We start from the raw sequence: 17,725 nt of genomic DNA on the forward strand, positions 1-17,725 counted from the left end.
TGAGAGAAAGGAAATGAAAATAAGAAGAAAACTCATTTTTGTTTATATTTTCCTTCTCTATTAAATACTCCAAAAATCAAAGTTTTTTTAATATGACTAAAAATTAAGAAAAACTAAATATTAATTATATGTAAAATCAATTTTATATATATATATATATATATAGCATTTTTTTTTATTTTCTTTTCCACTTTCCTTAATAACCAAGCATGAAAATGTAAATTCTTTGATATTTTACTTTTTTTCCCTAATATTTTTTGAGTTTCAAATAGAGTCTTAGAAAATCATATAAACTTGTCCTATAACAATGTTCTCACACTTTGAATTCACATAAATGTAATAATAAAGTTTACCTATTGTTGTGAAAATATAATGGAATAAAATGAAATTGATCTTTATATTAATTTATTTTTTGTCTTTTTGAGGTTTAATTAATGGAATGATATTGTTGTTTTACGTATCAAATAAGTCAAAACCTTATTTATTTATGTAGAATTGAAAAGAAAAAGAAAACATTATTCAAAATTAAGGGCTATAATTTAGAGTAATCAAGTACTCTTCAAGAGTATCAATTGATGATTCTATGAGTTGTTTAGTTGTAGAAAATAATTCTTATTATTTATTTTAATCTTTTAAATAATTACAAAAACAACACCATAGTCTTCAGCTTTTCACCATTTAAATTGAGAGATGAGAAGAAAAAAAAAAAAAAAAAACTTTTGATTTTCTTATTGTGAATGCTAAAAACTAAAAATAAGGTAAGATTCTGCAATTATTAAAAATTTAAAAATAAAAATAAAAATTATTTTACAACTGAATATGTCCTTAAATTTTATTTTCCAAGTAAATTTTAATTTGATCAATATAATTAGTCAATTAATTACCTATTTATAGTGAATAATTATAGTCGACTTTCAAATTGAGTCTTGGTCCCACTGGACTAAGTGTCACATGCTTGAATTCTTACTCCAATCGTTGACACTATACATGATGATCTAATCATGCAATTCCTTACAATTATTTCATTGAAAAAGTTTAAGGCAATTATTCTCGAAAGATCGTGCACACATGGTAATAATATGGATTTTTTTTTTTTTGTTGAATGCATAATTTTTTTTTCCATCATTTTTCTTACGTTGACCATTTTTTATTAGTTTCCCATTTTACCCCTCTATTTATATTTTATCATTATATAAGAAAAAACAAGTTAATTGTATTGGTCAAATATTCTCTCGACCTTCAAACACACAAACGCGCAAACATAAAATGCATGTTTAGCAATATCTACAATTTCTTTTAAGTGTAGTTCATACAACTATACCTAATTTAGATCATAGAGCTATGACACAATTAAACCAAGTGAGCAAAATAGACCTATGACCATTTTTTTTTTTTCATAACCAATCAGAATTCCATATAATATTTGACCTACATAACGGGAAATAGCTCATTTCCGATCCTAATTTCCTTTCCACCCCTCTCTAGATTCAAACCCAATATGATATCTCAAGTTTTGGCCATTAGGATGTCTCCTAGGAGACGTTATTTGTTCACGAAATGTCTATTTGAAGAAATAAAATAACTATCGTAAAATAAATTTGATAGAAACGTATAATTGGGATAAGTTTTGAATTTAAATTTAAATAAAATATAATATAAAAATGTATAGATTTTTTTTTATTTAACGCTTCAAATCCAAGTTTGGAACGGAGGATGGAAGTGATGATGAGGCTATAATTTGTGAAAGTGAAGCGTAGAATATCATTCCAACAGGATGCTTTTATTCAAAAAGGATTTTGTTCTTATTTTCCGTATAAAGACAAAAGCAAAAATCTCCCGCCCACCAAGCATACCTCTCATTACAATCATCTATATTCCTGCATCTTTGTTGCGACTTCTCCTCTTGATTTCTTTCTCTGCTCTTCTTCTGAATTCTGCATTTGATCCATTTTACCTTCACCAGTGTTTTCCATCACATTCCCGGGAAAGCTGGAGTGAGATTTCCAGAAACGTTACTTCATGAGATATTTTTATATCTAAAAAGACGTCTGAACTACAAGGTAGGATTTGAGACTTTGATGCTGTAGGGTTCAAGTTCGATTTAACTTGAGGGGATATGAGAAAAGATGAGAGATTGACTTTCTCCCACTATAAATACCAAAACATAAAATATGTGAAGCCTATATAAGAAAATTAGTCTGCCATCATTAATTTCTAGCTAGCTTGCTAATTTGGAATGGAATTTGTTACTATTTTTATAAAATATAATCTTGAAAAATGTTGGAGTTGATTATGTCCAATTTGTATGGTATTCAAATAAGAGTAGAAACCATCTCCTCTTTTAAATGCAATATCACCAACGAGGACAAGTCGCAGTCTCCTTTTCTTTTTTCAGAAATTAAAAAAATCATAATTGGAATTATGAATTATTTTGAGTTTGCATTCTTAGACCGTAGAGACTCGAACCCATAAAAAAAGGAAAATAAATCAGAAAAGAGTAAAAAGGAAATTTTGGTAGGCTTCGTTAACGAAGCCAAGGTTCTCGTCGACAAAGGCCCTTCTGTGCTTCGTCGCCAAAATTCAGAGTCTCAGCGAGGAAGAGATCCCGACCGATAGGAAAAATATCGGACAAGGGTTCGTCAACGAAGGAAGAGGTTCGTTGATGAAGATCCTTCTGTGGCTCATCGACGAAGGCACAATTCATCGACGAATATGACCGGGTCAAAGGGTCTATAAATATCATTTTTAGTTGTTTAATGGTTAAGAAACTCAAATCTCTCTCTCTCTCTCTCTCTCTCTCTCTCTCTCTCTCTCTCTCTCTCTCTCTCTCTCTCTCTCTCTCTCTCTTCGATCCTTCGTTGTTCGTCACCCGAATCCACGATCTGACATTACTACATGGATCGGGGGGAAAACCTCTACGATTATAGTGGATTGAATCTTCGTTTCGAGGATTTCTAGGTTTTATCCCTAAATCAAGGTAAGGGTCTAAGTTCGTTTTTGGTTCAATAGATCTGTAGTAAATAGAATTGTATTAAAGTATTATTGTCACACCCCAAACCCAGTAATGGGATCTAGGGGTGAATTAGTAACATAACATGTCCATGTATCATACAAAACATGTCACGACCTGCTCATTTTTCACCTTTTTTTTTTTAATAATATCATCATAAAATTAATACCACACATCTCACATTTCAGTTCAGCAGGTCACAATCCACCTAGACTCGTGGGTACCAGGGATACATCAGAACATACAGCAGAAGCCCTAAACAGTAGGAAATATACAATCACATGCATCTCATCATTTCACATATCACAATATACCAGAGTTACTACAATCGTTGTACTTCCATACATACATCCCAAAAATGAAATCTAGGGACATTTCCCCAAAAATCTAACCGTCCCTACAAAACTTACCCTTCAAAAGGGCAGATACACAGCACTAGTTCAGCGGGGCTTTTCCCGCTCGCCTATCAGGGGCTCCTGAAAAGTTTGTAAAATTTAGGGGTGAGACACCTCTCAGTAAGGGAAATAAACTAATACTAATGTGTGGCAACATGAGTATTTTGTGTTCAACATATATCATACATAACATGTTCAGTATTGTTTATCAAATCTGGGAAAACTTATATATATAAATCAAAACATGGCAGAACGTACTGCATTTTCATAACATATCTCATCTCATAATAATAATAACATAAAACAATCCTGGTAGGTTAGCTAGCTGTTGTCATGTATTTCCCCCACATGATTGGGTTGTGTGGCCCGAAGGCGGGACCTGACAATGGTTGGCCGACCACTGCCAAGTCAAACAGTAATCTGTAGGTCCGATAGGTCTACCTAGACTGGTCCGTACACCAAGAGCGATAACAGCACACTTCTTGAAAATAACCACATCGACCATCCAATCTCACACCACTCCGTACAGAAGTGTTTACACAGATATCATGATCACGAGAACCATGGACACATAGCAATGGTACCGTGCAAATGCTAGCCTAAACCAAGTCAACCAGGTTCTGATATCATATACATATACTAAAATCGTGATAGATGGATATCTCATATCAATAATTATCAAATCAATCATATCATTTTTCACATATACATATTTCATGAAAATCATCGGCCCATACGCCAGAATTACGCATTTTATCATAGCTTGGCCCATACGCCGGTAAATCACATAGCACAGCTCGTACACTGGCAAATCACATAACTCGGTCCGTAAGCCGGAAAATCACATAGCACAGTCCGTACGCTGGCAGATCACATAGCTCGACCATGCCGGTAAATCACATAGCACAGCCCGTACGCTGGCAAATCTCATCCACATAACACAGCTCATACGCCGGCAAATCACATATACATATAAAAATATCTCGGCCCGTACGCCGATTTTCCCATCATAAAAACCCGTGTCATATTCACATTCCCAGAAAACAATTTTTCATACATTTTATACTCATGCCACACAAATGGATTTTCACATATTCAATCATACGATCATTTTCACAATATTTTGTAAATATAAAACATATATAAATATATATATATATATATATACATTTTCCGCAAATCAGATGCTAAATATATACATATACATACATTTTCTCAAAACAAAACTAGTTTAGTTTATCCCCTTACCTGATTCCTGAAATGCCCCTAAGAAAATTTCCCCTACACCTGCAGGGTTCTCAACTTAACACCCTGAAAATGAAAACTCGCAGAATTAAAGTTTAGTAGTTTCGTACGTACAACATTTTCTATAACTACCACTACGTCAAATTCGGCTTAAAAAGTCTTACCTCAACTTAGAGATGATTCCCAAAGTTCCCAATCAACACCCCTGGAAAAGAAAACTCCCAGTATTAAACTTTAATATTTCAACGTGTATATCACTTTCTTCAACTGTCAAAAATCCAAATATTGAGTATAAAGTCTTACTCTGGATTTGAGATGAAATCTAACTTCGTTTCCCTGACGATCCGCTCCGACAGATTTGTAGAGAACTTCGTCAGGAACGTCATGGTGGCTTCGGTTTGTCGGTCCGGCGTAAAACTGGCCTGGAATTGAAGAGAGAGAGAGAGTCGTAGGAGAGAGAGAGAGGAGAGAGAGAGAGAGAAAAGTGTTCAAAATTAAAGCAAGCTTCTTGGAGAAGCTTGTGCAATCATATATATATATATATATATATATATATTGATATAATAATAATTACTAATTAAAGCAAAACTATATATATATATATATATATATATATATATTGATATAATAATAATTACTAATTAAAGCAAAACTTCTTGGAGAAGCTTGTACCACTTTATACACACACACACACACACACACACACACACACACACACATATATATATATATATATATATATATATTCCTTATCATACTATTCATTCCTTATCATACTATTCATTTTACTTATTAATTTAATTATTTTATTTTATTTTATTTTATTATTTTATTATTATTTTAAAAAAAATTTATTTTTCCCGATTACTACAAAACACCAATGATACACCATAATGAATGAGGGTCTGATCCCGTGGGGTTCCCGTACACCCTATACACATTCACATATATGACAAATAGGCAGCAAAAATTGTTCTTCCTATACATACATTGTACCATACCAGAGTCTATACAAAAAGAGTCTAAACTCCATAATACAAAACATAAACCTAGGCGTCAACCAAAACCCAAAAAGACAACTCGATAAAGTACTAGTACTTACACAAGTACCTCCCGTAGTACATCGACCACTACGCTCCTAACACAAGGACGCTAGTTCCGATTACTCGAAGGACCTGAAAAACATGTACGTACGATAGGGGTGAGACACTTCTTAGTGAGGCAGATCCAAATTATATCAGTGTGTGGCATATGAGTGTTATCATGATATAAAACATACACAGCTTAATACAATTCCAGTATTTTCAAAAAACAGTTCCAGTATAGTGCTCATCACACACACACATGCATGATCAAGTAACCCGGTGTCGTCACACCCTTTGGCCCGAAGCCGACCCGCATTACACGGCGTCCCCGGCACATGGCGTAGCCCCCGGCTCCCATGGCCTCGTACTGGTACAACTGGTGGATCCACACCCTTCGGTGATCAGCCGGAAAGGCGGTATTGCACGCCCTCAGATATAGAGCCGGACACTCTTGCCAATCATTGGCAAATGATATTTCACACCCTCAAATATAAAGTCGGACACTCTTTCACAACCTAGAACAATTCAGAACCCCGTTCCTATATCTCATTTCAGAAAATTACAACTCATGCATGTTCATATAACAATTCAATCCACACCCATTTGGTAATTTAATAATCATGGTTTTCCAAAAATAAAATTTAAACAAGTCAAAGCACGGCCATCTCCATAACACAATATATATCACAATATATTCACAGTTTTCCAACAAAACCAGAGACGTAACCCAACGCCCCCTTTTTCCCAAAATTATAACATGAAAACCCTGTAATTTCCACCCGTTAGATTTCCCCAAATGAGTAGTCAAAACACACAGAGGACCGTGAACCACAAATCTACCGAATCTGATTTAGAAAATAACCGATATAAACAGAATCCCCTTACCTTTCCCCAAAAATTCAAACCCAAACTCTACGTCTCCTAAACAGCGAACCGAGTTCCCAAAACCAATCACAGTACAAAACATACTCACCATTCTATTCTCTACAGAACTACTTAAAAGGAAATGAAAACCGAGCCTTACCTCGATTTTGAGTCAAAACCCAAACGCTCGAAATGAAGATCCGTTCCACAAATCTCGAAGAGAATCGTTCCCTGATTCTCGTAGTAACATCGGATCGACGATTCTAACAATGTACGGCGAAGAAATCTAAAGAGATAAAGTGGAGTTTGAGTTCTTAGAGAGAGAGAGAGTGGGTTTTAATTTGTTAGCTAAGAAGTAATGGAAAAGGATATTTATAGCCCTTTGACTCGACCAACCTCGTCGACGAGATGGCATCTTCGTCGATGAGTCAATGAAGGGAGTTCGTCGATGAAGTGGTGGCCTCGTCGACGAGCCTGAGATTTTTGGATTTCCCGAAACCCCTCGGCTTCTCCTCATCGACCAATACCCACATTTCATTGTTGAACAACAGAAGGGCCCTCATCGATGAATTCCAGCTTCGTCGACGAAGCATGCTCAATTACCATTTTACCCTTCTCTTATTTATTTATTCCATATATCACGGTTCGGGTTCTTACAACCTCCCCTCCTTACAAAAATTTTGTCCTCAAAATTTGTAATCTCTCATTCACAAACTCATTCACACAACCAAACACACTCGACTCTAAAAGAACCAGCAGCTATTTACATCGAAGCCCCGTCACAACACATACATACCCTCACTTATGGCAAAGGGTTACATACATAAACCGTCTCAGGAGTTTACAATAATACACACTCCCAACGACTAACCACCTATCCCAATACAAAAATAAGGTGATACATACATACATACTCAGAACAATTGTGGATACTTATGGCGTATCTCCACTTCCAATTCCCAAGAAGCTTCCTCAACCTCATGATTCTGCCACAATACCTTCACCAGCGGTATGTCCTTGTTATATAGTTTTTGAACTTTACAGTCCAGAATCTGAACGGGTACCTCCTCGTATGCTAAAGTATCCCCAATTTCTAAGTTCTCGTAACTAATAACATGCAATGGATCCGACATGTACCTTCTCAACATGGATACATGAAACACATCGTGGATCCTCGAGAGTGTTGGGGGTAGTGCAATCCTATAGGCTATCGGACTCACTCGCTCAAGAACCTCGAATGGTCCGATATACCTCGGGCTCAGCTTGCCCTTCTTTCCGAATCCCATCACCCCTTTCATCAAAGCAATTCTCAAAAATACCTTACCTCCCACCTCTAATTCCAACTCACGATGGCGAACATCCGTGTAACTCTTCTTCCGACTCTGAGCCAATTTAATCCTATCTGGGATCAAACCCACCTTCTCAGATGCCTGCTGTACAAGTTCAAGTCTTAACACCTGACGTTTACCAACCTCATCCCAGTACAAAGGAGACTGACACCTCCGACCATATAGAGCCTCGAACAGTGCCATCCCGATACTGGCCTGGAAGTTATAAGCAAACTCCACTAGTGGCAGAAATTGCATCCAACCACCACCAAAGTCTAACACGCAAGCCCATAACATATCCTCCAAGATTTGTATTGTTCTCTCCGACTGTCCATCAGTCTAGGGGTGGAACGATGTACTAAAAGTAAGTTTCGCCCCCAGTGCTTCCTGCAAGCTCTTCTAGAAATGAGAGGTAAACCTCAGGTCTCGATCTGACACAATGGACACCGGTACCCCATGCATTCTAACTATCTCATGCACATATAAGTCTGCTAATCTACTCAAAGGGTAGCTAACCTTCATCGGTATAAAGTGAGCAGATTTCGTCAATCTGTCCATGATCACCCAAATGGCATTTTGCCCGTGAAGTGTTAGCGATAATCTGATCACAAAATCCATGGAAATATGCTCCCATTTCCATTCTAGAATAGCTAAGGGCTGTAACGACCCTACCAGCCTATGATGTACAGCTTTCACCTGCTGACACATCAGACACGGCTCCACGAATGGAGCAATCTATCTTTTCATACCGCTCCACCAGAAGGTCTCGCTCAAATCTCGATACATCTTCGTGCTACTAGGATGTACCGTATATAAAGAATGATGCGCTTCCTCTAGAATCGTCCTTTTGATCTCGTCATCGTTTGGAACACATAGCCTGATTCCAATCCTCAACACCCCTTCTTCATAGATGTTAAAATCCACAACCAACCCCTGTTGTACTTTCTCCACAATCTCAACCAATTCCGCATCACTAGCCTGCGCAGCTTTAATACGCTCAAACAAGTCGGTTGGATCACCAAACTAACAATAAAAGCCCAATGATCATTGGACACCAACTCTATACCAAGGTTTTCCAAATCACATCTGATATGATGCTAAGCTACCACTGCTGATATTGCCGCATGCTCTGACTTCCGACTCAACGCATCAGCTACCACGTTAGCTTTCCCCGGGTGATAGCTGATGGTGCAATCGTAATCTTTGATCAATACAAGCCACCTCCGCTGCCTTATGTTTAACTCCTTCTGTGTGAAAAAAGTACCTAAGGCTTTTGTGATCAGTGAAAATCTCGCACTGAACACCATACAAGTAGTGTTGCCAGATCTTCAATGCATAAACTACAACAGCCAATTCCAAATCGTGCATAGGGTAATTCTTCTCATATTCCTTAAGTTTTCGAGAAGCATAAGCTATTACCTTACCCGGTTGCATAAGCACACGTCCCAAAACCTTCAAAGACGCATCACTATAGATAAAAAAACCGCCATCCCCCAAAGGAATGGTCAGAACCGGAGCAGTCATCAATCGTTATTTCAGCTGTTGAAAACACTGCTCGCAATCCTCGATCCAATCAAATTTCACCCCCTTCCTAGTCAATCGTGTTAGAGGTTCAAACAATTTAGAGAATCCTTCCACGAACCGACGATAATAACTTGCCAATCCCAGAAAACTACGAACCTCCTGCACACTCTTCGGTCTCACCTAGTCGACTAGAGCTTCAATCTTGCTAGGATCAACTGAGATATTGCCTTTAGACACCACATGGCCTAAAAATGTGACCTGATTCAACCAGAACTCACACTTCTTCAGTTTGGCATACAGCTTCCTCTCCCGCAGAATCTATAGCACCAACCTCAGGTGGTTTTCATGCTCTTCCGAACTTCTCGAGTATACCAGAATGTCATCGATAAATATCACTACAAACTGATCCGGGTACTCATGGAAAACCCTATTCATCAGATCCATGAACATTGCTGGAGCATTCGTCAACCCAAACGGCATGACTAAAAACTTATAGTGACCGTATATGGTGCGAAAAGCAGTCTTCGCAACATCCTCAGATCAAACCCTCACCTAATGATACCTTGACCATAAGTCAATCTTCGAAAAGACCTGAGTCCCCTATAGCTGGTCAAAGAGATCATCGATACGAGGCAACAGGTAACAATTCTTCACAGTCACCTTGTTGATCTCACGGTAATAAATGCACATACACATCAACCTGTCCTTCTTCTTCACAAACAAAACTAGAGCTCCCCAGGGCGAAACACTCGATTGGATAAAGCCCTTGTCTAGTAATTCCTGTAACTTCTCCTTCAACTCTTGAAGTTCTTCTGGAGCCATCCAGTATAGAGCTTTAGAGATCGGTGCCTTGCCAGGTAGCAACTCTATCGCAAACTCCACCCCACGATCCGGAGGTAAACTGGGTAAATCTTCGGGAAACACATTCAGGAACTCGTTAACCACTCAAATATCCTCAAGTGGTAAATCTCTGTAGGACCGGTTCTTTGCTTCTCCAGCAGACTCACCGCAGTCCACCATCATCCCGCCTCTCCAGACAGCTAGAAGGTAGCATAGAGGACTCTCTGCTTATCTGTGTAGTGTAGGGCCTCAAGAATCCTCTCGGTCTTCTCGACCCAATCCTCCTCTATCATCGGATCGGGTCCTCCTGAGAACGTCAGAAGGTGCATACATGTGAACCTTTTAATGGTACACCCCGTAACAGTAGGAGAGCGTTCGTGTCTCCTAACACTCCGCACGATCTCCCGCATAACCTACCTTGTCAACCCTCGAGGCATAGAAGGAGACTCATCGCTCGCAATCTCCTTGGAGCCACTTTTTAAGTTGTTATCCTTGAGCTCCATTCTGAAAATACGATAGGAATCTATTAGCACTCCTATGTCACGTACAGTTAACGAAATTATTTACAACTAATTATGTTAACTACCGTCTCACGGGTCCAAGTCTGCCTTATCACACCGACACAAAAATCATCAATAGTTTGCCATGATTTTACTGAAATCGTCACTCTAGGAAAGACACGGAACACTGCCAATGAGTCCCTGTCTAGCAACAAAACAACCCTCGACCTACTCTACCCATTTCCTACTTCCTATACTTTGGTATGCACACATAGCTACGCCTAATCAAGTCTACAAGACCTAACAACTTGGTTAGCTCTGATACCAAGCTGTCACGCCCCGAACCTGATAATGGAACCCAGGGGTGAACTAGTAACCTAACTTGTCCCTATATCATACAAAACACCAATGATACACCATAATGAATGAGGGTCCGACTCCGTGGGGTTCCCGTACACCCTATACACATTCACATATATGACAAATAGGCAGCGGAAACTGTTCTTTCTATACATACATTGTACCATACCAGAGTCTAAGCTCCATAATACAAAACATAAACCCAAGTGTCCACCAAAATCCAAAAAGACAACTTGATAAAGTCCTAGTATTTACACAAGTACTTCCTGCAGTACACCGACTACTATGCTCCTAACACAAGGACGCTAGTTCCAGTTACTCAAAGGACCCAAAAAATATGTACGTACGATAGGGGTGAGACACTTCTCAGTAAGGCGAATCTAGGTTATATTGGTGTGTGGCATATGAATGTTATCATGACATAAAACATACATAATTCAATAGAATTCCAGTATTTTTCATAAAATAGTTCCAGTATAGTGCTCATCACACACACATACATGATCAAGTAACCCGGTGTCGTCACACCCTTTGGCGTGAAGCCAGCCCGCATTACACAGCGTCCCTGGCACATGGCGTAGCCCCAGGCTCCCATGGCCTTGTATCGGTATAACTGGTGGATCTACACCCTTCGGTGATCAGCTAGAAAGGTGATATTGCACGCCCTCGGATATAAAGATGGACACTCTTGCCAGTCACTGGCAAGTGATATTTCACACCCTCGAATATAGAGTCAGACACTCTTTCACAACCTGGAACAATTCAAAACCCCGTTCCTATATCTTATTTTATAAAATCACAACTCATGCATATTCATATAACAATTCAATCCACACCCATTTGGTAATCTAAAAATCATGGTTTTCCAAAAATACAGTTTAAACAAGTCAAAGCACGACCATCTCCATAACACAATATATATCACAATATATTCACGATTTTCCAAAGAAACTAGAGATGCAACCCAATGCCCCCTTTTTCCCAAAATTGTAACATGAAAACCCTGTAATTTTCACCCATTAGATTTCCCCAAATGAGTAGTCAAAACACACACAGGACCATGAACCACAGTCCTACCGAATTTGATTTAAAAAATAACCGATATAAACAAAAGCCCCTTACATTTCCTCAAAAATCCAAACCCGAACTTTACGACTCCTAAACAGCGAACTGAGCTCCCAAAACCTATAAATCACAGTACAAAACATACTCACCATTTCATTCTCTACAGAACTACTAAAACGGAAATGAAAATCGAGTCTTACCTAGATTTTGAGTCAAACCCCGAAAACGCTCGAAACGAAGATCCGTTCCACAAATGTTGAAGAGAATCCTTCCCTGATCCTCGTAGTAACGTCGGATTGACGATTTTAACAACGTACGGTGAAGAAATCTAGAGAGAGAGAGTGGAGTTCGAGTTCTTAGAGATAGAGAGAGAAGATTTTGATTTCTCAACTAAAAAGCAATGGAAAAAGATATTTATAGCCCTTTGACTTGGCCAACCTCGTCGATGAGGTGGCCTTTTCGTTGACGAGTCAACGAAGGGAGTTCGTCAGCAAAGTGGTGGCCTCGTCGACGTGCCTGAGATTTTCGGATTTCCCAAAACCCCTCGGCTTCTCCTCGTCAACGAACACCTGCATTTCATCACCGAACAACAGAAGGGCCCTCTTCAACGAATTCCAGCTTCGTCGACAAAGCCTGCTTAATTACCATTTTACCCTTCTCTTATTTATTCATTCCATATTTCACAGTTCGGGTTCTTACAATTGTTCTTTGGTTTTTAGGTTTTGAGAACTCGGTTCTCTATTTTGGAGCCATATAATTTGTATTTCGGAGTTCGAGTAAAGGTAAGGGGATTTGTTTACATCAGTCTTTTTAGAAAACTAAACAGCTAGAAAGTTAGCTTATGTTTATATGCACATATTGACTGCTTATTTGCGATGTTTCACCAAGTAAAAATGCCGGTTTTACGATTTTATGGTTTGGATAAAAATGAGGGTTTTGATGTGCAATCTCCAAACTTTTCAAAACTTCGTTATTTACATTAAACTTGATGTAGGAGATGCTTGAACCCCTTGTTTTCCATTTAAATGTTACGTTTCGAGTTATATACTATATATAGTGGTTTTTGATCAAATGAGCGTGGCATATGATATGAAATGGAATATACTGAATCTGTTTGAATACGTATATGAACTATGGGAATTGGAGTTCCATTTTGCTATCTGAAAATGTGAAAAATAGGTGTCAATTATATACCGAGCTTTATATGTGAAAAGGGTTAAATCGAGAGTTTGTGTATCAATTTATACCACAGTATGAATGAATGAGTTTGTAAAAATACTGGAACTGTACAGGTGATTCGTGAATTTGAAACAAGTTAATTAGTTTTATTATAAATTGTATGTATGATATTTGAAACCGCAATTTGTTACTATGAGAGCCTTAAAAGCTCAATGTTATATGAGATCCTTAAAAAACTCAACGTTATCTGAAGCCTTAAAAAGCTTAAGCGCGGTTCCATTGCTATACTCTAGATATAGTGCAACCACACATCTAATTTTTAGTGTGGGTATCGAGATAGTCGGCTAGGTAGGTGTGTGCCACTGGTGGATTAATGGACAAGGTGGATTCAATCAGACTGTAGTAAATCGCACAACCCGCGCCACGGGGCTGTGATGGCATTTATTATGAAGTTTCTAAGCTAGACAGTGTTCTAAATAAGCATATTTATGATTTAAAAACTAAAATGGGCAAAGTCATAGGTTTGAGTACCAGGCAGAGGGATTGTACAGTGTATGGGTCTGTACCCTACCCTAACCTCGAGAACTCTTGCTTGCAACGATGCTAAATTATCTATTGCATAATTATATATCTATCTCCTATATTACAATATTGAGAATATGCTTTATATGTAACTACTTTCAACTGGAATAAACACATATGGTGACACACTGATGTAATATCTTCCACCTTACTCAGAAGTGTCTCATACCAACATACAACCTTTGTTTCAGGTCCTATAGGACATCAGTCCTAGTTGTTAGAGGGACATCAAAGCTTAGTACTTTTTTTAGCTTATGTAAGTATTTTGTGTATATACTGGACTTAATTCAGAATGGCTTTTTGGGAATGCAATACAGATCATGTTTTTTAAGTATGGACGTATGCATGTAAGAAGTCAGATATAAACTTGAGTATGTCTTTTAGATTTTCCGTATGGATGTTTATGTTTTCCGTTGTGCATGAGAGTATAGTTTAGTATGAAACACCCGTATGTCCCTATTCAGGGCGGGTTGTATATGTATGTTTATCAGAGACATGTGTATTATACAGGTGTAGTAGCACTCTAGGGCTGTATAACGGGCCGGGGCATTACATAGACAATAAATCTTCTACAATTATATACATACTAATTTTTAGTTCTTTTTTGTTTAAAATATTTTCTTTTCTTGTCGTATGATCTACCGATCGTCTATTTTTAATTATATGACTAAACGTTCCCTCTTTCTAGTTTATGATATGTTTATTTTGTCGACTGTCCCTCCTTGTGGGGCCCATGACTTGAAAGTTGTTCCATTTTTTATTGCATTGTTTGGCTTCTCAAGGAAGCAGATTTCTCACGCCTGCAGAAGACCAAGCTTTCACGCGTAGTCCTACAGCCTCTTCATCTTCCTTCTCCATTTTTATTGCTCCAGCCCAAGCCTCACGCCCATAGTAGCAACCCCTTAATTTTATTTCTCCAAAATTATACAGTAGCTCCTTACGTCTACAACAGCCACTAATGCCTACTGCAACTGTCTATCATCTTCTCCAGCGAGCTACCCACCCTCTTGCGACTCCGGCTACATTTGTGCTTGATTTTGGTTTTCTCTTGGACCTTTGTTCATAACATTTGGTGAGATCTCATGCATACACCTCACACACACACACACACACACACACACACACACACACACACATAGAGAGAGAGAGAGAGAGAGAGAGAGAGAGGGAGAGAGAGAGAGAGAGAGAGAGAGAGAGAGCTTCTCTTGAAAACATTTTGACCATATCCCTTATTGCTAGTGCAATTGCATTGACTCCAATTTGGTGTTGACTTCAATTTGGAACTCTTCTCGCTATTGACTATTCACAAAGCTCAAATTCAAACAAGCTATATTCTTTTAATTAAATATCTTAAAAGGTATTCAATATGAAATCACAGACCTGTGGTGGTAGCAATAATGATAATCCATACTATTTATTTGTACCCATTTTGTACAAACTTGGTGATAGTGGATTTGGATCGTCGTATCCCTTGGACGTACCTTAATATTGAGGGAACCACATTAAATTTCTTGTATCTCATTTTATTTATTATTTACATTACACCATTGATTTATTTATGGGAATCATTCATATATTTTTTTTTTCCAACAAGTGGTATCAGAGTCGTGTTATTTGGACTCATTAGGAATGTGTAAATTGTAGATGATAATATTGGTCATATGATTAGCTTCAATGGAAGCATTTAGGTAACTTGGAAAACAAAAATGCAAGATCTTTTATTTTGCAAAGATTTAGATGGACCTATTGAGGGTGATAGTTGAAAGTCTCAAAACATGAATAATGATGAGTGAAATAGGCTTAATAGAAAAATCGTTGGTGTCATCCATCAATGGATTGATGATAGTTTTTTTCATCATGTTTCAACCGAAACTTTGGCATATGAATTATAGAAAAAATTGGAGGATCTTTATGATAGAAATTCGACTACAAATAAAGCTTTTCTTTTTTCGAAAATAGGTGAACTTGAAATATAAAGATGGTGGTCTTATTACCGGGCATTTGAATGAGATGAAAAATATTATCAATCAACTTGCTACTATAAAAATAGTTTTTGATGATGAGTTGCAAGTCCTAATGCTTCTTAGCTCTTTGTTTGAAAGTTGGGAGACTTTAGTTGTGATAATTAGTAATTCGGCTCCCAATGAAATTGTTAGTATGAACCAAGTAACTAATAGCTTGTTGAATGAAGAAATTAGAAGAAAATCAGTTGGTTCTTCTCATTCATAAGAACTTGTGAAAGAAAATCAGGGGAGAGGTAGAAGCAAGAGTGGATCTTCTCACCATAATGATAAATCAAAAGGCCGGTCTAACTCAGTTTCAAAAAGGGATATTGAGTGTCACTATTGTCATAAGAAAGGACATATGAAGTGGGAGTGTAAAAAATTGGAATTCAAGGAGCAAAACAAAGAGAAAATTTTGAGAAAAAACATGAAGACACAACTTCAATTGCATCTGATGGTAATCTTATGGTTGTTTGTGATGAAAGTTGCATTAATTTGACAAGTCAAAAGACTAATTGGGTTATTGATTCCAAAGATTTCTTCACTTCCTATACCAAAGGAAGTTATGGAGTTATTCGAATGGGAAATGAAGGTTATCAAAAATAGTTGGTATAGGAAATGTTTGCTTGGAAATAAATCTTGGATGCAAGTTGGTGCTCAAAGATGTGAGACATGTACCCGACATTTGGCTAAATTTAATATCTATTGAAAAGCTTGATGATGAAGGGTTTGACAACCATTTTGGTGATGGAAAATGGAAGCTCACAAAGGGTAATTTGGTGGTGACTAAAGGCAAGAAGACTAGTACACTTTACATGATGCAAGATTAAATTGGTAATGGTGTTGTGAATGAAATTGAGAGTCACTCTTCCACCGATTTGGGGCATAAGTGGCTTGGGCACATGAGTAAAAAAGGAATGCAAATTTTATTCAAAAAGAAGCTTCTACCCGAGAAGAAAGGTACTCCTCTGAAAGGTACTCCTCTTAAAGTTTGTGTTCATTGTTTGGTCGGTAAGCAACATAGAGCTCCTTTTCATATAAAGTATGTTACTAAAAAATCTAATGTTCTAGATTTGATACATTCCAATGTATGTGGTCCTTTGAAAGTTAAGTCTCATGGTGGTGCACTTTATTTTGTTACTTTTAGTGATGATTGTTCAAGAAAAGTTTGGGCTTACACTTTGAAAACTAAAGATCAAGTTTTAGATGAGTTTAAGTATTTTCAAGTCAAAGTTGAAAGGGAGATCGGAAAGAAGGTGAAATGTATGTGCTCGGATAATGGTAGAGAGTACATTGGCCCATTTGATGCATATTGTTATAACCAAGGCATTAGGTATCAAAATACCGTCAAGAAAACCCCTCAACAAAATGGAATTGCCAAAAAGATGAACCGCACTATAGTGGAGAGAATGATATGTATGCTCGCTCATGTGAAGTTCCCAAAATCATTTTGGGGTGAAGCAATGAGGACAGTAGTAGACTTGATTAATTTGTCTCCTTCAACTCCTCTACTTGGTGAAGTTCCCGAAAAAATATGAAAAGGTAGGATGTCACTTATGATCACTTGAAAGTGTGTTGTTGTCATGCATTTGTTTATATTCCAAAATATGAAAGATCCAAACTTGATGGCAAGATAAGGCAATGTATTTTTCTTGGCTTTGGGCATGATGAATTTGGATATAGATTGTAGGATCCAGTTGACAAGAAAGTTGTTAGAAGCCAGGATGTTGTATTTTTTGAAGATC

Source organism: Malania oleifera, chromosome 8, assembly GCF_029873635.1.
Source record: "Malania oleifera isolate guangnan ecotype guangnan chromosome 8, ASM2987363v1, whole genome shotgun sequence".
NCBI classification, from domain to species: domain Eukaryota; kingdom Viridiplantae; phylum Streptophyta; class Magnoliopsida; order Santalales; family Ximeniaceae; genus Malania; species Malania oleifera.